General features: G+C 38.2%; 1 pseudogene; it reads left to right on the plus strand.

The window, feature by feature from the left end:
- Window positions 1–2,662: 2,662 nt before the first annotated feature.
- LOC133099801 (uncharacterized) lies at window positions 2,663–4,804 on the plus strand (annotated as a pseudogene).
- The last annotated feature ends 21,267 nt before the right edge of the window (window positions 4,805–26,071 follow it).

The following is a 26,071-nucleotide window of genomic DNA, read 5'->3' on the forward strand; positions in this document are numbered from 1 at the left end:
TCTAATTTAGTGGCAAACCTACATCCAATTCAGGTAAGTCTGAATATCAGTATTCTGTTTGTAAAATACAGATAATGGGACTTGATTTATTTGCCTTGTAGAGTTATTGCAAAAATCATGTGAAATAATGTATGAAAATTTACCTTGAGAAATACAAAGCATTAATATTAACTTAGGGGTGGAGAAGGGAATCTATAGATTTGAGAATCAGCAGCAGATGCAAATTTATTCATAGCTTGAAAAATCTTACCCAAATTTCAAATTCACATTGAGTGATTTAGCAAAACTAACACTTAAGAAAGTGTTCAATGACAAAATGAGCTAGGCTTTAAGTGGAACTGAGATGAAATTAAAATGGAAAACTCATTTCCCTTGAATGAAATGCAAATGCATTTAAACACACAAAATGATAGTACTATTTCATTTTTTAAGGGACACTTGTGAAAAACATTAACCACATTTAGAAGTACTGTGAAGACTTCATACCTACAGTGTTAGACTAGAAGAGATGGGGGCAGTAGTTTTATCTGCTATGGATGTGCCATACTATGGGTGGGCTCTCAAATTCATGCTCTGCTTGAAGAGGTGTAGATTCAGGATCAAAAAATAAAAACTGTCCATCAATACTAGTTATCACTTTATTTCAAAAATGCTTAGAGATATGATCAAGCATTTTTGTTTGTTTGGGGATGGGGTAGGGTGAGGAAGAATGTGCAAATGATAAAAAATAATCATGCAAAACTAGATTTGTCTGAAAGGCATAAAGTGTTAACTGTGCCAGACCTCTTTCCCACCTTGAGTCAGCACGCTTTTCTGGAAGAGAGTCTTTACAGTGAGGGAAGTCTATAATTCCAGTGCATTTGATATTTCCCTTCTGAGATGATCATTCTGCCTTCTTGATGGAATTCTCCCTCATTTTCCCAGATGGAAGGACTTGCTTGTTCTTTTAAACTACTGGAGCAGATCTAATCTGTGCTAACCATCTGGGTGCTTTTTACTCCCTTGTAGTGAAGTATTTGTGTGGATGTCCTATGTCCCACAGTAGGTAGTGAACCCTTTAAAGATCCGTTAAATGTAATTTTTGAACCCTACTCCAAGGGTTTCCAGGCCAATGTGTTTAACGAAGAAAATAAACAATAAACACATTGGCTGATGGGTAAATTATGCCACCTGAGCCTCTAGCTTTGCTAGAACTCTAACCAGTGGTTATTAGTCTGAGGTTCATTGGCTCCTACAAGGTTTATGAGTGATCTTTCATAGTATTCATGAATCCTAGTTTTATCTATCTAACCATATATCTCCCTATGTTAATTTGGTCTGGTAAGATGAATAATCTATGACTTTCATCAGAATTTCAAAAAGAGTTAAGAAATCATTGCATCTTTTTATTGTAGACTTTCATCCAATAGTTCATGACTTTGACTGCATATTAGACAGTTTTTAAAATATATGGGTACCACTTCAAAAACTATGATATAATTGATCTGGGGTGAAGTTTAAGCATAAGTACTTTAAAAAAAAATTCCCTAGAAGATTCTATTGTGCAAACACGGTTGGTCCTCAATCTCAGAACTGCTTTTAGTCATTGGATATTGAAGCTCTCATGGGCTAACCTGCTACAGTGACCCCCATTCTGCAGATGTTCTGCCCATTCCTTCAAGTAGTAATTGTCTAGGGCATGCTCTTAATTCAGTGCTTAATCAGGGACCTTTGTGCCTCAGACTCCAAAACACTCCCTTAGGTTATATAAAATTTCTATCACTATTCTCAATGCCCTCTTATCCTTTTGATTCTAGCAGGGAACACAGCATACTTTCTTAATATCAGCTGTGTACCTAGGGAAAGAAAACGCATTAACTGCAGTTCTCAGGGGAACATGTCCATATATGGTCACGTTTAAGCAAAAAAAATAACCTTGGAACGAATAGGACTAGCGATAATTAGAACAGTCCCTTCAGACAGCTGGTGTCATAACCCAGGCAAGAGCAACCTTTTGTCCATTGAGTTTGATTTCATGACTTACAAGGAGATTCAAAGTTTGATTTTCTTCTCCCATTTCCCCCACATTAAGAATTGGCAGCATTTGGAATGGAAACAGATTTCTGGGACATTGTCAGATATCTTCTGGGGACTTTTCATGACTACAGTGTTTTTCTCAATTTGCCATTTCCTATAATTAGGCAGCACATCGCACATCTGATTTCTTGAGAGATAATTATTCAGTGTGGATCATACAGACTCTTTGCTTCTCTGCCTTTCTGAGGCAACCTCTTTGGACATTTCACTCCTTATTAGCAATTCTGCCAAACTGTGAGATGTAGAAGAATTAAAAAAGAAATTCAAATCTAAGTGTTTTTCTTTCTCACGTTTGTTCATGATCAGGTAGGTAAAGAGGTCACATTTCACAGCTCAGGTTTAATTTATAATTGCCCATGGATGTACAGTATATTTACACCATCCCAGTCTGAACCATACAGAAATTTTTAAAAGCTTAGCTTACTTCATAAACGTCTTTTTAAGCTACATTTTTCTTCCTTTACTGAAAGTGGCAAGTGATTTTTAACTTTTACTTTTACTGCCCCTGAATGACTCTTCTGATGCTAAAGGTCATAACACCAGTGACCGCTTGTGTGTGACCATGATGATCTGACCAACATAAAAGATGACCGGAGAGAAGAAGAAGGAAAGTGCAAGGTCTGGGCCGGCGGGTTTTGTCAGGTTGGGTGGGCCGGGCCACCCCCTCGGCCGCAGCAGCTCTTGTCCCCGCCGGCATTCTCCGCCGAGTCGCCCGGCAGCCGCGATATGCAGCAGGGCGGCGGGAAGCGGCAGCTTCACCGCCGCCACGGTGCCCGAGAGGAAGCTCAGCTCTGCCGATGGGGCGGCGAAGGAGGAGCCCAAGAGGAGATCGGCGAGGTTGTCAGCTAAACCGGCTCCTGCAAAAGAGGAAACGAAGCCCAAAAAGGCGGCAGGAAAGAATAAATCTTCAGACAAACGTGCAAACAAAAGGGAAAAGGGGAGCAAAGGGAAAACAGGCTGAAGCGGCTAACCAAGAGACTAAAGAAGAGGTACCTGCAAAAATGGAGAAACTAAAAACGAGGAGAGCCCAGCTTCTCATGAAGCCGGAAAGAAAGAAGCCATGTCTGATTAATATCACACACCTGGTCTTATCAGTGGTCCCTGTCTCTCTTGCACAATCCAGAGGAATATTTTTATCAACTATTTTGTAAATGCCAGTTTTTTTTTTTTTAAACATCTTTATTGAAGTATAATTGCTTTACAATGGTGTGCTAGCTTCTGCTTTACAACAAAGTGAATCAGTTACACATATACATATGTTGCCATATCTCTTCCCTCTTGCATCTCCCTCCCTCCCACCCTCCCTATCCCACCCCTCTAGGTGGTCACAAAGCACCGAGCTGATCTCCCTGTGCTATGCGGCTGCTTCCCACTAGTTATCTATTTTACATTTGGTAGTGTATATATGTCCATGACACTCTCTCACCCTGTCACATCTCACCCCTCCCCCTCCCCATATCCTCAAGTCCATTCTCTAGTAGGTCTGTGTCTTTATTCCCATCTTGCCACTAGGTTCTTCATGACCTCTTTTTTTTTTTTTTTTTTTTCCCTTAGATTCCATATATATGTGTTAGCATACTGTATTTGTTTTTCTCTTTCTGACTTACTTCACTCTGTATGACAGACTCTAACTCCATCCACCTCATTACAAACACCTCCATTTCATTTCTTTTTATGGCTGAGTAATATTCCATTGTATATATGTGCCACATCTTCTTTATCCATTCATCCGATGATGGACACCTAGGTTGCTTCCATGTCCTGGCTATTGTAAACAGAGCTGCAATGAATATTTTGGTACATGACTCTTTCTGAATTATGGTTTTCTCAGGGTATATGCCCAGTAGTGGGATTGCTGGTCATATGGTAGTTCTATTTTTAGTTTTTTAAGGAACCTCCATACTGTTCTCCATAGTGGCTGTATCAATTTACATTCCCACCAACAGTGCAAGAGTGTTCCCTTTTCTCCACACCCTCTCCAGCATTTATTGTTTCTAGATTTTTTGATGATGGCCATTCTGACCAGTGTGAGGTGATACCACATTGTAGTTTTGATTTGCATTTCTCTAATGATTAAAGATGTTGAGCATTCTTTCATGTGTCTGTTGGCAATCTGTATCTCTTCTTTGGAGAAATGTCTATTTAGGTCTTCTGCCCATTTTTGGATTGGGTTGTTTGTTTTTTTGTTATTGAGCTGCATGAGCTGCTTGTAAATCTTGGAGATTAATCCTTTGTCCGTTGCTTCATTTGCAAATATTTTCTCCCATTCTGAGGGTTGTCTTTTGGTCTTGTTTATGGTTTCCTTTGCTGTGCAAAAGCTTTTAAGTTTCATTAGGTCCCATTTGTTTATTTGTGTTTTTATTTCCATTTCTCTAGGACCTGGGTCAAAAAGGATCTTGCTGTGACTTATGTCATACAGTGTTCTGCCTATGTTTTCCTCTAAGAGTTTGATAGTGTCTGGCCTTACACTTAGGTCTTTAATCCATTTTGAGTTTATTTTGCCAGTTTTTTAGTAGCTCTAGAAACATTTTTAAAAAGGAGGGAATCCCCCCTCATCCCAAATTTTTTACCCTTAAAATTTTTTTAAGGGTAAATTTTTTTTTTTTTAAGAGGTGAAATCATTTGCTAGTTGTTTATTTTTTGGTACAACCAGAAAATAGTGGGATATTGAATATGGGAGGCTTTGATTGTCTTCGGTGTCAGCTTAACATTCCACAAATGGGGGTAGCTTTTATATCCTATAATACAAAGCATACTGAATGGCAGTTTGGAGTCAGTTGTGCATTTAATGTCTTGAACACTTTTTTTCTTTTTTAATTTTTGTTGGAGTGTGGTTGCTTTACAGTGTTGTGTTGGTTTACACTGTGCGGCAAGGTGAATCAGCTGTACATATTCATGCATCCCCTCTTTTTTGGATTTCCTTCTAATTTAGGTCACCACGGAACACTGGTTATAGAGTTCCCTGTGCTGTGCGGTAGGTTCTCATTAGCTATCTATTTTATACATAGTATCAGTAGTGTATATATGTCAATCCCAATCTCCCAATTCATCCCATCCTCCCACCCCCAACTTTAAATTACTTCTCTTCCCATATTGTTTTTGGTAGAATTCTTCCTAAAGCAAACCACTCACTCCTTGATCTTGGTTCTCCTGGTCAGAATTTTGTGTGCTCTGTAACATCTTTGGTCGCGGTAGTACAGTTCTAGTAACTTTGTTAATGTACTGTGAACGATTGACAATTTGAGTATGTACAGTATATGATATTAAATTGTGAGTTAGTGGGACTTATGATGGAACAGCATATCAATATTTGAAGATATTGGTACTTGCTATCCTGTTAAGGAAAATTTGCCTCCAAATTTTAAGCTGGAAAGTCACTGCAATAACTGTTCAGAAAAGAACCATAACTACATGATTTTTTAGATTTTTGGTACGTATGCTAAGAATTGTGTACAGGGACTTCCCTGGTGGTGCAGTGGTTACGAATACGCCTGCCAATGCAGGGGACAGGAATTCGAGCCCTGGTCCGGGAAGATCCCACATGCCGCAGAGCAACTAAGTCCGTGTGCCACAACTACGGAGCCACATGCTGCAACTACTGAAGCCCACGTGCCTAGAGACAGTGGTCTGCAACAAAGAGAAACCACCACAATGAGAAGCCCAGGCACCACAACAAAGACCCAGCACAGCCAAAAATAAATTATTTAATTAATTAACTTTAAAAAAAAGAATTGTGTACAAATTGAAATGTCTGAGTACTGATTCTCAAAACAACCAATAAAATCTCAGTTATGGAAGAAAAATAAATAAAAAATAAATAAATAAAGATACGTAGCAGAAAAAAAAAAATTGCAAGGTCCTATATATAAGGAGGAGTAATTATGCAAGCAGAGGCTAAGGAGTAAGTGGCTAAAATGTGACCAAAATATGTCTGTGAATAAAGAAAATCACAAAACCAACAGAAATTTCTGTATTTGTAAGTCAGTTGGTAGTTCCAATAGAGCACCCACAGGATGCTGAGTGTTGAGAAATCAACCTAAATGGAATGTGTAATCATGAACAAACAACGTCAGGATACGAACAGGACTAGCAACCTTTACACTCACTGAAAACCAGTCACAGGGAGTGCAGATGCGGTTCCAATTATGAAATATACAGATCCTCAAGGACCTTAGCAAAATAAAGCTTATTTTTAAAGCGTGTTGGCCTTCCCATCAGCCTTCCTTCTGAGGATGTTAATTTATACTGCTAAGGCTTTAGGGGAGTACTATGACATAGGAATTTAAGATATGGTTTTCAGAGTTAGATAGCCCAGGGTTCAAGTGCAAATTCTCCCACTTATTAGCTGTGTGATTCTGATATCTTTTTTACCTCTGTAAGCTTGGCACAAATAAGTGTTAATATCTATTAGCTTCTATTATTATATCATTATTATTACTGTAACAGCCATCAGAAATATTATTTACTAAACATTTAGTGTTATCTTAGGCACTGAGTTAGTTAATGGACTGAGCTCCTGACATCTGAAAACAGTCTGACATCATAAAGTAAGTTTTCATGATGTGGAGACTTTGACTTGAGTCAGAATCTTACCAATTGTTCCTTTGTGACTTGGGGCAAGTTACCTTGCCATTTTAAAATTTCAATTTCTTCATTTTAAAAATGGAGGTAATAACACCTACCTAACAGTTCTATAAGAGTTAAATGATGATAAGATAACATTTGCTACATGGTTAGTGAGATGTCTGCTGTATAATGGGCTCACAAAATAACGATGACCCTTTTTACCCTCTGCAATCTTCCATCTACCAAGTGACAAGGTTGAAGTGCAGAGTGGCAAGGCACACTCTGACCCAAGCATAAGCACTGAGTAAGTGCACAAACTAAAGTAAGATTGAATGCACATGCATGGTCAGATAGAGGGATCAGAGTAGAACAAGAAGTGATGAAACCATCATTGAACAGCCAGCATGGATGGCTGTTATAGTAATAATAATAATATAATAATAGAAGCTAATAGATGTTAATACTTATTTGTGCCAAGCTTACAGAGGTATAAAAGATATCAGAATCACACAGCTAACAAGTGGGAGACTTTGCACTTGAACCCTGGGCTATCTAACTTTAGGCATAGAAGGGTCAAGAAATATTAATTATTAGTGGGTGAGATTATTTTAAGCAATGTCTTATAAGAAAACATAGGGGGAAGCTAATTTCTGAAGGCTTCCAAAGACCTTATAAAGACCTGAGAGTTAATCATCTTGTAAATATACCTCCGATTGACTGGCATGTTTAGAAGATTTGTCTATTTTATAACATCTAGTACTGAAAGCCTGCGCAGAGGTTCGATGGATGCAAAAGACTTATTTTGTTGCTATTGTTCTAAATATAACCATCAGAAAATTAATAAGCTGGGTCTGTTAAGTTGGCCTTTTCATGATGATGTGTATCTTGCTTATTTAATTAGTGTCCATTGTCTTCATTACAGTTAGCATTTCAAAATGGTATTGATTGAGAACTGAATTGGCCACAAAACACTGTATTTGTATTTACACTTTTAATTCTCAAGATTAATTTTTAAAATCAAATCTCCTTTTTTATGGGCTGTCTCTAACAAAAATGGTTAAATAAACAAATCATTAGGCTAAGAACAGAAGTGCCTCCACAAGTCCAATAGCGCAATTTAACTCATTACTGATGGATCTTAAGCATGACATATGACATCCAACTTTCCAGAAAGCAAAACGTCTGCACAGTTTTGTCAATTATTATAACGAGTGGCAGCTTACAAATATGTTAAACCAAGAGAAAGAAAGAAAAGTTGTAACATGTCACTGGCTCTTGTTTTCTGAGATCCATTCTCTTCTCTCTGTCAATAAATTAACTTATTTCTGTTAGATTACATAAATACAGCATGCTGTAATCAGTATCTGCCCTGTATGAACATGCTTTTAGGAACAGGCAGCGGCTGTAATACTCGTTATTCAAACTTCCAATTTTTCTTCTATTGAATAACAACTTTATTGTAACATTAGCATTGATTTCATTCCAACCTCTTTTCTCAAGATGGAGGAGGATTGGGCTCCTGAGGCCCTTTTACTGCTTTTCCAGTTAGGAATTATTTTCTAATAATGTAAGCAGGAGGAGATTTCTTCCCAAGGGCAAAGCATGAACTCCCGACACTTGCCTTCCTGGGGCCTTAACTGAGTTCTGAGTGCTCTTGCTGAGTCAACTTTGGGAAAGCAATCAGGTCCCTTTGTATTCAACAGATGTGCTTGGCATATGAGAGAGAAGATCACACCTTCAAGGGCATTGAAAATATTATTTTGTAAACCTTAGTTAAAAGGTATGACAGACGTGAGACAAAGGGCCTTGGTTTATTTCTCAGAGAAATTGTCTATAGGAGACATAGATTTGGAGAGTAGGGGACAGTTGTTCCCCCTCTTGGCTGCTTTGCTACCTAAAAAAAAAAAATGACCTAGGCAAAGTGATTTTCTAATTTCTCCCTTTCCGTGGAAACAATACTCAAGAATGATCATATAGTGTCCTACATATACTCAGGGTGAGAAGGCAAAAATATTAGAATTTGGCCTGTTACAATGTATATTCTAGGAAAACACATTGGTAACCTTAGTATGGGCTGTAACTAACTCTTTTTTTTTTTAACATTCATAGGGTTTTGTTTTTAATAAATATTGTTTTTAACATCTTTAGTGGAGTATAATTGCTTTACAATGGTGTGTTAGTTTTTGCTGTATACCAAACTGGATCAGCTATACATATACATATATCCCCATATCTCCTCCCTCTTGCATCTCCCTCCCGCCCTCCCTATCCCACCCCTCTAGGTGGACACAAAGCACCCAGCTGATCTCCCTGGGCTATGCGGCAGCTTCCCATAACATAGCTATCTATGTTACATTTGGTAGTGCATATATGTCCATGCCACTCTCTCACTTTGTCCCAGCTTACCCTTCCCCCACCCCGTGTCCTCAAGTCCATTCTCTACATCTGGGTCTTTATTCCTGTCTTGCCCCTAGGTTCTTCAGAACCTTTTTTTTTTATTTTAGATTCCATATATATGTGTTAGCATATGGTATTTGTTTTTCCCTTTCTGACTTCTTTACTCTGTATGACAGTCTCTAGGTCCATCCACCTCACTACAAATAACTCAATTTCATTTCTTTTTATGGCTGAGTAATATTCCACTGTATATATGTGCCACATCTTCTTTATCCATTAATCTGTCGATGGACACTTAGGTTGCTTCTATGTCCTAGCTATTGTAAATAAAGCTGCAATGAACATTGTGATACATGACTCCTTTTGAATTATAGTTTTCTTAGGGTATATGCCCAGTAGTGAAATCTGGGTCATATGGTAGTTCGAGTTTAAGTTTTTTAAGGAACCTCCATACTGTTCTCCATAGTGGCTGTATCAATTTACATTCCCTCCAACAGTGCATGAGGGTTCCCTTTTCTCCACACCCTCTCCAGCATTTATTGTCTGTAGATTTTTTTAAGATGGCCATTCTGACCTGTGTGAGGTGATACCTCATTGTAGTTTTGATTTGAATTTCTCTAATGATTAGTGATGTTGAGCATCCTTTCATGTGTTTGTTGGCAATCTGTATATCTTCTTTGGAGAAAAGTCTATTTAGGTCTTCTGCCCATTTTTGGATTGCGTTTTTTATTTTTTTTGATATCGAGCTGCATGAGCTGCCTGTATATTTTAGAGATTAATCCTTTGTCAGTTGCTTCATTTGCAAATATTTTCTCCCATTCTGAGGGTTGTCTTTTCATCTGGTTTATGGTTTCCTTTGCTGTGCAAAAGCTATTAAGTTTCATTAGGTCCCATTTGTTTATTTTTGTTTTTATTTCCATTTCCCTAGGAGGTGATTCAAATAGTATCTTGCTATGATTTATGTCATGGAATGTTCTGCTTATGTTTTCCTCTAAGAGTTCTATAGTGTCTGGCCTTACATTTAAGTCTTTAATCCATTTTGAGTTTATTTTTGTGTATTGTGTCAGGGAGTGTTCTAATTTCATCCTTTTACATGTAGCTGCCCAGTTTTCCCAGCACCACTTATTGAAGAGGCTGTCTTTTCTGCATTGTATATTCTTGCCTCCTTTATCAAAGACAAAGTGACCATATGTGCATAGGTTTATCTCTGGGCTTTCTATCCTATTCCATTGATCTATATTTCTGTTTTTGTGCCAGTACCAGACTGCCTTGATTACTGTAGCTTTGTAGTATAGTCTGAAGTCCAGGAGCCAGATTCATCCTGCTCTGTTTTTCTGTCTCAAGATTGCTTTGGCTATTTGGGGTCTTTTTTGTTTCCATACAAATTGTGAAATTTTTTGCACTAGTTCTATGAAAATGCCATTGGTAGTTTGATAGGGATTGCACTGAATCTGTAGATTGCTTTGGGTAGTATAGTCATTTGCACAATGTTGATTCTTCCAATCCAAGAACATGGTATATCTCTCCATCTGTTTGTATCATCTTTAATATCTTTCATCAGTGTCTTATAGTTTTCTGCATACAGGTCTTTTGTCTCCTTAGGTAGGTTTATTGCTAGGTATTTTATTCTTTTTGTTGCAATGGTAAATGGGAGTGTTTCCTTAATTTCTTTTTCAGATTTTTCATCATTAGTGTATAGCAATGCAAGAGATTTCTGCGCATTAATTTTGTATCCTGCTACCTTACCAAATTCATTGATTAGCTCTAGTAGTTTTCTGGTAACATCTTTAGGATTCTCTATATATAGTGACATGTCATCTGCAAACAGTGACAGTTTTACTTCTTCTTTTCTGATTTGGATTCCTTTTACTTCTTTTTCTTCTCTGATTGCTGTGGCTAAAACTCCCCAAACTATGTTGAATAATAGTAGCGAGAGTGGGCAACCTTGTCTTGTTCCTGATCTTAGTGGAAATGGTTTCAGTTTTTCACCATTGAGAAGGATGTTGGTTGTGGGTTTTCATATATGGCCTTTATTATGTTGAGGTAAGTTCCCTCTATGCCTACTTTCTGGCGGGTTTTTATCATAAATGGGTGTTGAATTTTGTTAAAAGCTTTTTCTGCATCTATTGAGATGATCATATGGTTTTTTCCCTTCGATTTGTTAATATGGTTTATAACATTGATTAATTTGCATATATTGAAGAATCCTTGCATTCCTGGGATAAACCTCACTTGATCATGGTGTATGATCCTTTTAATGTGCTGTTGGATTCTGTTTGCTAGTGTTTTGTTAAGGATTTTTGCATCTATGTTCATCAGTGATATTGGCCTGTAGTTTTCTTTTTCTTGTGACATCTTTGTCTGGTTTTGGTATAGGAGTGATGGTGGCCTCATAGAATGAGTTTGGGAGTGTTCCCCCCTCTGCTATATTTTGGAAGAGTTTGAGAAGGATAGGTGTTAGCTCTTCTCTAAATGTCTGATAGAATTTGCCTGTGAAGCCATCTGGTCCTGGGCTTTTTTTTCTTGGAAGATTTTTAATCACAGTTTCAGTTTCAGTGCTTGTGATTGGTCTGTTTATATTTTCTATTTCTTCCTTGTTCAAACTCAGAAGTTTGTGCTTTTCAAAGAATTTGTCCATTTCTTCCAGGTTGTCCATTTTATTGGCATGTAGTTGCTTGTAGTAATCTCTCATGATCCTTTGTATTTCTGCAGTGTCAGTTGTTACTTCTCCTTTTACATTTCTAATTCTATTGATTTGAGTCTTCTCCCTTTGTTTCTGGATTAGTCTGGCAAATGCTTTATCAATTTTGTTTATCTTCTCAAAGAACCTGCTTTTTGTTTTAATGATCTTTGCTATCATTTCCTTCATTTCCTTTTCATTTATTTCTGATCTGATGTTTCTGATTTCTTTCCTTCTACTAACTTTAGGGTTTTTTTGTTCTCCTTTCTCTAATTGCTTTAGGTGTAAGGTTAGGTGGTTTATTTGAGATGTTCCTTGTTTCTTGAGGTAGGCTTGTATTGCTATAAACTTCCCTCTTAAAACTGCTTTTGCTGCATCCCATAGGTTTTGGATCATTGTGTTTTCACTGTCATTTGTCTCTTGGTATTTTTTGATTTTCTCTTTGATTTCTCTGTGATCTCTTGGTTATTTATTAGTGTAGTGTTTAGCCTCCATGTGTTTGTGTTTTTTACATTTTTTTTCCTGTAATTTATTTCTTGTCTCAGAGCGTTGTGGTAGGAGGAGATTCTTGACACAATTTCAATTTTCTTAAATTTACCAAGGCTTGGTTTGTGACCCAAGATGTGATCTATCCTGGAGAATGTTCTGTGTACACTTGAGAAGTGTAATCTGGTGTTTTTGGATGGAATGTCCTATAAATATCAATTAAGTCCATCTTGTTTAATATATCATTTAAAGCTTGTGTTTCCTTATTTATTTTCATTTTGGATGATCTGTCCATAGGTGAAAGTGGAGTGTTAAAGTCCCATACTATGTTTGTGTTACTCTTGATTTCCCCTTTTATGGCTGTTAGTATTTGCCTTATGTATTGAGGTGCTCCTATTTTGGGTGCATAAATATTTACAATTGTTATATCTTCTTGGATTGATCCTTTGATCATTATGTAGTGTCCTTTTTTGTCTCTTGTAATAGTCTTTGTTTTAAAGTCTATTTTGTCTGATATGAGAATTGCTACTCCACCTTTCTTTTGATTTCCATTTGCATGGAATATCTTTTTCCATCCCCTCACTTTCAATCTGTATGTGTCCCTAGGTCTGAAGTGGGTTTCTTGTAGACAGCATATATACGGGTCTTGTTTTTGTATCCATTCAGTCAACCTATGTCTTTTGGTTGGAGCATTTAATCCATTTACATTTTAGGTAGTTATCAATATGTATGTTCCTATTACCATTTTCTTAATTGTTTTGGGTTTGTTATTGTAGGTCTTTTCCTTTTCTTGTGTTTCCTGCCTAGAGAAGTTCCTTTATCATTTGTCGTAAAGCTGGTTTGGTGGTGCTGAATTCTCTTAGCTTTTGCTTGTCTGTAAAGGTTTTAATTTCTCTGTCAAATCTGAATGAGATCCTTGCTGAGTAGAATAATCTTGGTTGTAGGTTTTTCCCTTTCATCACTTTAAATATGTCCTGCCATTCCCTTCTGGCTTGAAGAGTTTCTGCTGAAAGATCAGCTGTTAACCTTAAGGGCATTCCCTTGTGTATTATTTGTTGCTTTTCCCTTGTTGCTTTTAATAATTTTTCTTTGTATTTAATTTTTGATAGTTTGATTAATATGTGTCTTGGCGTGTTTCTCCTTGGATTTATCCTGTATGGGACTCTCTGTGCTTCCTGGACTTGCTTGACTATTTCCTTTCCTATATCAGGGAAGTTTTCAAGTATAATCTCTTCAAATATTTTCTCAGTCCCTTTTTTTTTCTCTTCTTCTTCTGGGACCCCTATAATTTGAATGTTGGTGTATTCAGTGTTGTCCCAGAGGTCTCTGAGATTGTCCTCAATTCTTTTCATTCTTTTTTCTTTATTCTACTCTGTGATAGTTATTTCCACTATTTTATCTTCCAGGTCACTTATGCGTTCTTCTGCCTTGGTTATTCTGCTATTGATTCCTTCTAGAGAATTTTTAATTTCAGTTATTGTGTTGTTCATCATTGTCTGTTTGCTCTTTAGTTCTTCTAGGTCCTTGTTGAACGTTTCTTGTATTTTCTCCATTCTATTTCCAAGATTTTGGGTCATCTTTACTATAATTACTCTGAATTCTTTTTCAGGGAGACTGCCTATTTCCTCTTCATATTTTTGGTCTGGTGGGTTTTTACCTTGCTACTTCATCTGCTGTGTATTTCTCTGTCTTCTTATTTTGCTTAACTTACTGTATTTGGGTCTCCATTTCACAGGCTGCTGGGTCATCGTTCCCATTGTTTTTGGTGTCTGCTCCCAGTGGGTTCAGGTGGTTAAGTGGGTTGTGTAGGCTTCCCGGTGGATGGGACTGGTGTCTGTGTTCTGGTGGGTGAAGCTAAATCTTGCCTTTCTCTTGGGCAGGACCACGTCTGGTGGTATGTTTTGGGGTGTCTGTGAACTTATTATTATTTTAGGCAGCCTCTCTGCTAATGGGTGGCGTTGTGTTCCTTTCTTGCTAGTTGTTTGGCATAGGGTGTCCAGCACTGTAGCTTGCTGGTCGTTCAGTGGAGCTGGGTCTTAGTGTTGAATTGGAGATCTCTGGGAGAGCTTTCGCCGTTTGATAGTACATGGAGCCAGGAGGTCTCTGGTGGACCAATGTCCTGAATTCGGCTCTCCCACCTCAGGGACACATGCCTGACACCTGGCCGGAGCACCTAAACACTGTCAGCCACACGGCTCAGAAGCAAAGTGAGAAAATAAGAAAGAGAAAGAAAGAAAGAAAGAAAGAAAGAAAGAAAGAAAGAAAGAAAGAAAGAAAGAAAGAAAGAAAGAAAGAAAGAAAGAAAGAAAGAAAGAAAGAAAGAAAGGAAGGAAGGAAGGAAGGAAAGAAGAAAGGAAGAAAGAAAGAAAATAAAGTTTTTAAAATAGAAAAAAATTATTGAAAATAAAAAAGTAATTAAAAAAAAGAAAGAGAGAAAGAAAGAAGAGAGCAACCAAGCCAAAAAACAATCCACCAATGATAATAAGCGCTAAAAACTATACTAAAAAAAAAGAAACAAAAAATACCCGACAGTCAGTACCGTAGGAGAAATAGCAAAAGCAAAGCTGTACATACAAAATCACACAAAGAACCATACACATACACACTCACAAAAAGAGAAAAAGGAAAAAAAAAAATATATATATATATTTTAAAAAAAGGAAGAGAGCAACCAAATCAATAAACAAATCTACCAATGATAATAAACTCTAAATACTAAACTAAGATAAACAAAAACAGAGACAAATTAGATGCAGAAAGCAAACCTCAAGTTTACAGTTGCTCCCAAAGTCCACTGCCTCAATTTTGGGATGATTCATTGTCTATTCAGGTATTCCACAGATTCAGGGTACATTGAGTTGATTGTGGAGGTTTAATCCCCTGCTCCTGAGGCTGCTGGGAGAAATTTCCATTTCTCTTGTTTGTTTGCACAGCTCTGGGGCTCAGCTTTGGATTTGGCCCCGCCTCTGCATGTAGGTCGCCTGAGGGCATCTGTTCCCTGCCCAGAAAGGACAGGGTTAAAGGAGCAGTTGATTAGGGGGCTCTGGCTCTCTCAGGTCGGGGGGATGGAGAGGTATGGAATGCGGGGCGAGACTGCAGTGGCAGAGGCCAGCGTGATGTTGCACCAGCCTGAGGTACAATGTGTATTCTCCCAGGGAAGCTGTCCCTGGATTACAGAACCTTGCAGTGGCGGGCTGCACAGGTTCCTGGGAGGGGAGATGTGGATAGTGACCTGTGCTTGCACACAGGCTTCTTGGTGCCTAGAGCAGCAGCCTTAGCATCTCATGCCTGTCTCTGGGGTTTGCGCTGATAGCTAAGGCTCACGCCCATCTCTGGAGTTTATTTAGGTGGTGCTCTGAATCCCCTCTCCTCGTGCACCCCAAAACAATGGTCTCTTGCTTCTTAGCCAGGTCCAGACTTTTTCCTGGACACCCTCCTAGCTAGCTGTGGTGCACTAGCCCCCTTCAGGCTATGTTCACTCAGCCAACCCCAGTTCTCTCCCTGGGATCTGACCTTCGAAGCCCTAGCCTCAACTCCCAGCCCCCACCCACCCTGGCAGGTGAGCAGACAAGCCTTTCAGGCTGGTGAGTGCTGGTCTTCACCAATCCTCTGTCCAGGAATCTCTTCGTTTTGCCCTCTGCACCCCTGTTGCTGTGCTTTCCTCCATGGTTCCAAAGCTTCCGCCCTGTCCACCCCTCCATCTCTGCCAGTGAAGAGGCTTCCTGGTGTGTGGTAACTTTTCCTCCTTCACAGCTCCTTCCCTGAGGTGCAGGTCCCATCCTTATTCTTTTGTCTTTGTTGTTCCTTTTTTCTTTTGCCCTACCCAGGTATGTGGGGGAGTTTCTTGCCTTTTGGGAAGTCTGAGGTCTTCTGCCAGCATTCAGTAGGTGTTCTGTAGGAATTGTTCCACATTTAGATGTAGTTTTGATATATTTGTGGGGAGGAAGTTGATCTCCACATCTTACTCCTCCACCATCTTGAAGGTGCCCCCTTAAATCAGTATTTTTAAAAGCATACAACGTCTTCTTTATATCCCAGTTCTCTTCTCAGAGGCTACTTTTTAAAAAATTGAAGTATACTTAATTTATAATATCATGGTAGTTTCACGTGTACAGCACAGTGATTCAGTCATATATATATATATATATATATATATATATATATATATGACTTTTTAGATTCTTTTCCCTAATAGCTTTAGGTTATTACAAAATAGAGAATAGTTTCCTGTTTTATACAGTAGGGCTTTGTTGGTTATCGACTTTATATGTAGTAGTGTGTATATGTTAATCCCAACCTTCTAATTTATCCCTCCCCCCACTGCCCTTTCTCCTTGTTAACCATAAGTTTGTTTTCTATGTCTGTGAGTCTCTTTTTGTTTTGTAAATAAATTCATTTGTATCTTGTTTTAGATTCCACATATAGGTGAGATATTATGATATTTGTCTTTCTCTGTTTGGATTACTTGACTTAGTATAGAAATCTCTTAGTATAATAATCTCTAGGTCCATCCATGTTGTGGCAAATGGCATTATTTTTCATTCTTTTTTTATGGCTGAGTAGTATTACATTATATATATATATATATATATATATATACACCACATCTTCTTTATCCATTCATCTATCAATGGACATTTAGGTTGCTTCCATGTCTTGGCTATTGTAAATAGTGCTGTAGTGAACATTGGGGTGCATGTGTCTTTTCAAATTATGGTTTTCTCTGGATATATGCCCAGGAGTGGTATTGCAAGATCTATAACTAACTCTTAGGGTGTATGTTTAACATCCCAACAGGTGTAAGAAATTTGATGATGGGACAGCATGGGTATAGATTTTATGCTTATTCCAGAAATAATGAGGATAATGATAATAACTATAAATTATCAAAATAGTTATGTGTTAATCTCAGCCTAAACAGTTCACACATGTAACTCATTTACTCCTTCCAGCTAGAGCATGAGGGAGATGGAGCCCCTTTTTTTCAGATGGGGAAACAACAATTCAAGTGATTTGCAGAAGTTCCCACAGTTTAAAAAGTGATAGAGAAAAGAATTGAATCCAAGTCTCTCTGACACCAAATTTTGTAATCTAACCCTATAATAGTTAATTTTATGTGTCAACTTGATTGGACTAAGGGACTCCCAGGTAGATAGGAGTTGACCGACATGGTCAGGACTTGGCTGGGGCAGCTCAGCTGGAATCCACCTGTCTCTCATCTTCCTCTTGTGACCAGTGAGGAAGAAGAACAATAACTGGGATCCAAGAAAGTAAGTCCCATCATGTAAGTAGTCTTTAAGCTTTTGCTCATGTCCAGTCCACTAACATTTCTTTGGTCAAAATAAGTCACATGGCTAAATCCAAAGTCAGGGCAAAGTAATATACTACATCTTTTCAGTGAAAGTAATTGCAAAATCACTAGCAAAGATCATGGCTGCAGGATGGTGAAGAATCGTAGCCATTAATGCAATCCACCATGAGTATAAACATGTTTTAAATACATAGGCAAATAACTCATTTTTCCCTGCAACTGGATGTAAAATTTATGTCCCAGAAGATTAGCCATCTTTACTTTATCAACCTCTTTGTCTACAATATATGGCTAATAATGATATTATTAAGAGGAGTATATTGTTTAGCCCACAGCTTGGCACATAGTAACCATTTGACAAAAGTTAACTGTTATCAATATTATTTCTTCTTGGGTTAGGTTGAAATAAATGCCCTCATAATACCTCCTTCAGCTTTTCAACATTGGAGTATCACTAACATACACCCTAGGAATTAGCCATGGCTTTTGAAATGAATCTGATTTGCTTTCCAGATTATACCATATTTATGTCTCCTTGCACTTTATCACATATGTCATTTTGAGAAACTCCTCAAAGAAAGATTGTAGAAATTTTTATACTAAATTCATGAAGTAAGTGGTGAATATTACTTCTCCAGTTCTCTCCTCTAAGACTGCCTTTCCAGAAACCTGCAAGTTCAGAGGCTCCTGCAACTGGATTTCCCCAGCACATTTCTCTGTCCCTTCTTAATGAATGGGCACCACTTCTAAATAAATTCTTCCCTACCCACGTTAGATTTATTAACTGGAAATAAAAAGCAATTTGGACATAAATTCATTATAAATAGATCAATAATCCCTCTGGTCCCTGCTGTAATTTCGTTACACAGGATTGTAACACATTTACTGCATTCAGCACCTAGGTCTTCAGTGGTTATATTCTGTAAATCAGTGTCTCATAATATAATTCAGACTAATCCCATAATTGAATCTAATTAAGAACAGCTTCAAACAATTATTATAGAATTATTGTAAGCAGAGACTGAAGAGATTTGTTCATTTATCCCATTTCCCCCTGCTGAGACTAGGGTTCCCTGTTGATTTTCTTTCTAGAGAGCTGTCTAGTCTTGTTTTGAAGTCTTGTAAGAATTAGTCTATCTGATTTTTTTTGTCTGAGACCCCACTTAGAAGTATAATAGGTTTCACTGGATATTTTAGCATAATATTTATTTTCAGTGGTACTTGCCTCTCATTATTCTTTTAAGATATGTGTTTCATCTTGGGAGTTATAAGGCAATCTAGACTACAACACATGCCCTAGAGAGGAAATGAAACCCTTAAGGGAAAAATGTACAGTAACTTAAAACAAGATAATGTATTGGCTTATTTAATGGAAAGCACAGCCAGATCCAAGCACTCACACAGGACTTTATTTCTTCTTCCCTTGGCTGTTTTTCTCTGATCAGTTTCCGTTTCTGGAAGGTTATCCCTAAGGAGTAGCAAAGGTGGACCTTGAAAGCTCTGGGCTTCCACAGATTTATTCTTTCCCAATATCTATATCAATACCCCAAAAGGATGCTGATTGGGTTATGTGCCTATCTTTGACCAATCCTATCCAAACTTTGATGGGATATTCTGATTGGCAAGCCTAGGTCACGTATCTACCATTGTGGTAAGAATGGTAAGATCCCTTGATTAATAACTCCATAGAACCATAAGGAGATGAGGAAGGGGTTAGTTCCAGTAAGGAATGGATTTAGGGACATAAAACTTAAATATATAGATATTTTCTACTTACCTTAATCTTGTTCTATTTTGAGTGAATTGCTACTTCTTCGATTTTGTTTCCTCATTAGTTGAAACTGTAAGGATGTCTGGCCTGGGGACTTCCCTGGTGGTGCAGTGGTTAAGAATCTGCCTGCCAATGCAGGGGACACGGGTTTGAGCCCTGGTCTGGGAGGATCCCACGTGCCATGGGGCGGCTGAGCTCGTGTGCCACAACTACTGAAGCCCACGTGCCTGGAGCCCATGCTCCGCAACAAGGAGGGGCCACCTCAATGAGGCCCGCCCACCACAATGAAGAGTGGCTCCCACTCACCGCAACTGGAGAAAGCCCACGTGCAACAATGAAGACCCAACGCAGCCAAAAATAAATAAATAAATTTATAAAAAAAAAAAAAAAAGGATGCCCCGCCTGCTACTCTCACTATCTGGAGAGCACAATAGAAAGACTTCATCTGCTGAATTCTGAATCCACTTTTGGGAGCCAAGTGAATAAACAGGCTACCAGTGGAAGGAACACCCTGACATTTCAAGCATCCAAGTGAGCCTGATCTGAAAAAGATATGAAAGGGAGTTTATTAAGGTAGGGTGAAAGGGAAAGGGAACTGAAGGAATTATATATTCCCTTTCAAGTCTGAAAACCTACAAATGGTTTTCTTAGTACAAAAAAATGATTCCTTATTATCAGCTAAAATACAAGATACCTACCATCCTAAATTATAATTCCCTCATGAATCCTCCTTCGTCCTGAGAGCTGAATTCTAATCAACATTTGGGTCTGATTTCTGTTGGGTCAGGGGCAATTGTAGAGGAAGTTGTGGGGTAGGAACGGTTTACAAAATTCATAGCAGCCTACAATAAACTGCTGGGGGAAGATGCTGCCACTGGAGGGAAGGTCTTTGAATATTTTCTCCACCTGAGATTCAGTTAAAGAAAAGATGCAATTTCATTCCATGACAACCATCTGCCTGGATATTCTTTCTTGTCAAGAGAAGGAATTCTTTGGCTATACTATTGTCTTCTCTTCTTCTCCTCAGCAGAGCCACTCAGTTTATCACTAACATTAAATATACGTATATATTTCCTTGTCCTATCCTTTATCCCTTCAGTGAACTGGCATCACAGTATAGAAAAAGATCTACAGACAATTAAAATTATTTTTGATCTGTAACTTTGAGGAGGAAAATGGCTCTATCACAAGTGTTTTAATTGAAAGACATTTGATATGAAGCTAATAAAATGTTTCAACAAATAAATGGGATGGTCCCTGTGAGTTTATCTTGTGTATCATTTTCAAAATGTGAAATAAATAAAGGTTCCAAGAAGGATTAGTAGCTAAGAAAAGCTTCCAAGCAATACCAGAATGTGTGCACTTTAAAAATACTGGCCAAATCTGAGATATTGATTGAAGTCAAATAAGATGGTTTGAAAATCAGAGGTTGGCATTAGGGAATGAGACTTCTCCCAGGAGGAACAGTTATCTGGCTCCTGAGCTAGTATTCACTCATATGGTTATTCCAAGATTAAAGAGGACTAGTATTATTTAAAATAGCAGGTTAAGTCTATTAAAATTGATACAATTGTTCTACTCTTTGCTATATTACAAAGCTAACTTCAAACCCCAACCCATACTTACTTACCACTTACCTGAAGAAATGAAATATTTCACTCTCAGATGATTTTGACTATGTATTGGAATTCACTGTATCTAGTTTAGACGTGGTAGAATCACAATTTTTTTTTTAATTGGGGTATAGTGACTTTACAATGTTGTGTTAGTTTCTACTGTACAGTGAAGTGGAGTTCCCTGTGCTATACAGCAGGTTCTTATTAGTTATCTATTTTATACATATTCGTGTATACATGTCAATCCCAATCTCCCAGTTCATCCCACCCCCCCTGCTGCTTTCCCCCCTTGGTGTCCATATGTTTGGTCTCTATATCTGTGTCTTTATTGTTGCCTTGCAAACCGGTTCATCTATACCATTTTTCTAAATTCCACATATATGCATTAATATACGATATTTGTTTTTCTCTTTCTGACTTACTTCACTCTGTATGACAGTCTCTAGATCCATCCATGTCCTTACAAATGACCCGAACGAAGAATTTCATTCCTTTTTATGGCTGAGTAATATTCCATTGTATATATGTAACATATATCTCTCTGGTCTACTGTGTCATTTAAAGCTTGTGTTTCCTTATTAATTTTCTGTCTGGATGATCTGTCCATTGGTGTAAGTGAGGTGTTAAAGTCCTCCACTATTATTGTGTTACTGTTGATTTCCTCTTTTATAGCTCTTATCATTTGCCTTATGTATTGAGGTGCTCCTATGTTGGGTGCATATATATTTATAATTGTTATATCTTCTTCTTGGATTGATCCCTTGATCATTTTGCAGTGTCCTTCCTTGTCTCTTGTAACATTCTTTATTTTAAAGTCTATTTTTTCTGGTATGAGTATTGCTTCTCCAGCTTTCTTTTGATTTCCATTTGCATAGAATATCTTTTTCCATCCTCTCACTTTCAGTCTGTATGTGTCCCTAGATGTGAAGTGGGTCTCTTGTAGACAGCTTATATACAGGTCTTGTTTTTGTATCCATTCAGCCAGTCTGTGTCTTTTGGTTGGATGGTTTAATCCATTCACATTTAAGGTAATTCTCAATATGTATGTTCCTATTATCATTTTCTTAATTGTTTGGGGTTTGTTTTTGTAGGTCCTTTTCTTCTCTTGTGTTTCCTACTTAGAGAAGTTCCTTTAGCATTTGTTGTAGAGCCAGTTTGGTGGTGCTGAATTCTCTTATCTTTTGCTTGTTTGTAAAGCTTTTCATTTCTCCATTGAATCTGAATATGATCCTTGCTGGGTAGAGTATGCTTTCTTGTAGGGTCTTCCCTTTCATTGTTTTAAATATGTCCTGCCACTCCCTTCTGGCTTGCAGAGTTTCTGCTGAACGATCAGCTGTTAACCTCATGGGGATTCCCTTGTATGTTATTTGTTGTTTTTCCCTTTCTGCTTGTAATATTTTTTCTTTGTATTTAATTTTTGATAGTTTGATTAATATGTGTCTTGGCATGTTTCTCCTTGGGTTTATCCTGCCTGGAACTCTCTGTGCTTCCTGGACTTGGCTGGTTATTTCCTTTCCCAAATTAAGGAAGTTTTCAACTATAATCTCTTCAAATATTTTCTTGGGTCCTTTCTCTCTTCTCCTTCTCGGACCCCTATAATGCGAACGTTTGTGTGTTTAATGTTGTCCCAGATGTCTCTTAGGTTGTCTTCATTTCTTTTCATTCTTTTCTCTTTATTCTGTTCTGTGGCAGTGACTTCCACCATTCTGTCTTCCAGGTTACTTATCCGTTCTTCTGCCTCAGTTATTCTGCTATTGATTACTTCTAGTGTATTTTTCATTTCAGTTATTGTATTGTTCTTCTCTGTTTTTTTGTTCTTTAATTCTTCTAGGTCTTTTTTAAACATTTCTTGCATCTTCTCTATCTTTGCCTCCATCCTTTATCCGAGGTCTTGCATCATCTTCACTATCATTATTCTGAATTCTTTTTCTGGAAGGTTGCCTATCTCCACTTCATTTAATTGTTTTTCTGGAATTTTATCTCATTCCATCATCTGGGACATAGTCCTCTGCCTTTTCATTTTGTCTGTCTTTCTGTGATTGTAGTTTTTGTTCTGCAGGCTGCAGGATTGTACTTCTTGTTTCTGCTTTCTGCTGTCTGGTGGATGAGCTATCTAAGAGGCTTGTGCAAGTTTCCTGATGGGAGGGACTGGTGGTGGATAGAGCAAGGTTTTGCTCTGGTGGGCAGAGATCAGTAAAACTTTAATCTGCTTGTCTGCTGATGGGTGGGGCTGAGTTCCCTCCCTGTTGGTTGTTTAGCTTGAGGCAACCCAGCACTGGAGGCTACAGGCTCTTTGGTGGGGCTAATGGCAGACTCTGGGAGGGCTCATGCCAATGAGTACTTCCTATAACTTCTGCTGCAAATGTCCTTGTCCACCTCTGCAGGAGACCCTCCAACACTAGCAGGTAGGTCTGGTTCAGTTTCCTATGGGGTCACTGCTCCTTCCCCCTGGGTCCTGATGCACACACTACTTTGTGTGTACCCTCCAAGAGTGGAGTCCCTGTTTTCCCCCGTCCTGTCAAAGTCCTGCAATCCAATCCCGCTGGCCTTCAAAGTCTGATTCTCCTGGGATTCCTCCTCCTATTGCCAGACCCCCAGGTTGGGAAGCCTGACGTGGGGCTCAGAACCTTCACTCCAGTGGGTGGATTTCTGTGCTATAATTGTTCTACAGTTTGTGAGTCGCCACTCAGTGGTTATGGGATTTGATTTTTTCGTGATTGCACCCCTCCTACCATCTCATTGCAGTTTCTCCTTTGTCTTTGGATGCGGGGTATCTTTTTTGGTGAGTTCCAGTGTCTTCCTGTCAATTGTTCAGCAGTCAGTTGTGATTCTGGTGCTCTTTCAAGAGTGAGTGAATGCACGTCCTTCTACTCCGCCATCTTGAACCAATCTCCAGAATCACAATTTATATAGTAAAATACCTTTGAAAGTATATTTAAAACCTGGATAATGATTTTATTACCTTCTCAGCCCCCACTCTCACCTCACCCCTCCTATACATACATCCTGTCTATATAGACACCCCTTGAATCTATTATATACATCCTGCATTCACAGGTTCATGATGTTTGCTGACCAATGTGTTTGCTGAGCCTTAGAAGAATATTTAAAGCACATGGAGCACATTTCCTCTAGTTAATCACTTAACCTTATCTTAATCAGCCCCTTTGGCTAGGGACAAATTTTATTTCTTGCTTAATGTGTCAAGAAGTTAATGAAATCATTCTAATATATTGTGTGTTCCTTATCTCCATTTCCATCTACATCTCTAAAATGCTTACAAAGCCAGCATTCTAACTATATAAGATTCAGACTATTTGTTTTCCAAATAAATTACACATTGCCAGGATTTCTAAACTTGACAACACCTTAGACTTCTCTTGATTCATATGGCTAATGACAAAGACTCTATAAATAGGGTAGATTAAAGAATCTTGTTCTTAGCAATGAGCAAAGTCTCTGCTTATTATGGTGGATGTATTCCAGTGAGGGCTCATACCACGGAAGATGTTCCTTACTCTGCCTCTCCCATGTGCTCTTCTTAGATGAGGATTGCTGGATGTGCTGAAGAAGAGTAGAGGAGAGCATGCTGGATTAGTAGTAAACATAACCCCTCCTATCAGAATGACTCTTGCACTTGATGAAACAAGAACATAAATGTACATCTGGCTTATTGATTATCATTTTATCATTTAGCACCTGTGTCTGAGAATCCTTAAAGTAATTAATCTCCACTTCTTGAATGTGGATAGGTCCTATAAAACTGCCCCCAAATACTGTCAGTCTCCTTTAAACCCAGGTTATCATATTACTATTTGCTAGAGACTTATCTATTCTGGGCTAGTCCTTATTCTTTCTAATCTTTTTTTAACTTAATGTTTATTTTTATCAGAGCTATAAATGCACACAGTTTAAAAATTCAAAATTTCCATAATTATTATTATTGAAACAAAATTAAACTAAACAAAACAGCTGTCATCTGCCCAACACTTTGCCCATTTCCTGCTCCCAGGGGCAACCACTCTAAATTTGTTTGGTTGTTTATTTCACTATTTACCTCCACATCTATAAGTAACATGATTATTGGACCACTTTTTAATTTAGGGGGGTTTTGGTATTAATGATTATGGTTCTATGGAAGATGAGGATTTAGCTCTCCACTGTATTTGTGCCTCATTTTTCTGAAATGATTGTAACAAGTTATGATTAAACCAGCATTCAGTACTTACATTAGTATGACAATGTAGACATTATTCTCAGTTGAGCCTTGTAGTATACTAAAATTACTTTTACTTTCTTGCATTTGTTTTGTTTCCTAGAATTAAAAATTGTGTTGTACTCTGTTTGCTTAGTTTTCTATGCACCTATCAATTCATCAACAAACTCTCTCCCAGTCACCTAAAATTTTCTCTCAATATATGCAGCACATCAGTCATCTTATCAATTTCATATCCTTGGAAACATCTTTCTCATAGTTTCTGCCCGATTCCAATATGAAATATGGTCTCTATATTTCACGGCTGTCATCTTGGTGTTGCCCTTAATTATTAAGCTGGGGATTCCTTTGCCTGTCCCTTGAGTTTGATCTGATCCCTAGATCCTGTCTTTTCCTCTTTTCTTGGCCTTGTCCCTTGTTTTTATGGAGCACATTCTCTAGCAGCTTCCTCATAAAGAGTGTCAGTGCATGTGAGCCTGTGTGTGAGTGGGAGGGATAGACTTTCTGAGGCCTTGCAGGTTTGAAAGTCTATAGTCTATCCTCACACTTAGTCAATAAATTTTCTAGATATAGAATTTTAGGTTGAATTTATTCCAGAATTATGGAGGCATGGATTTATTCTGGTTCTCAGTGTTGCTCTTGACAAGTTCAAAGCCATTCTGAATCATTATCCTATATGTAAGACATGTTTTTAATCTCTGATAGTCTATAGTATTTTTCTTAAATTTCACTGTAATGCATATAAATGTGAGTCTTTTTTATCCATTGTGCTGAATATTCAATGGAATCCTTTAATCTAAAAACTCATGGCCCGGGCTTCCCTGGTGGTGTAGTGGTTGAGAATCTGCCTGCCAATTCAGGGGACACGGGTTCGAGCCCTGGTCCGGGAAGATCCCACATGCCGCAGAGCAACTAAGCCCATGAGCCACAACTACTGAGCCTGCGCGTCTGG

The sequence above is a fragment of the Eubalaena glacialis genome, chromosome 10, assembly GCF_028564815.1.
Source record: "Eubalaena glacialis isolate mEubGla1 chromosome 10, mEubGla1.1.hap2.+ XY, whole genome shotgun sequence".
Taxonomy (NCBI): domain Eukaryota; kingdom Metazoa; phylum Chordata; class Mammalia; order Artiodactyla; family Balaenidae; genus Eubalaena; species Eubalaena glacialis.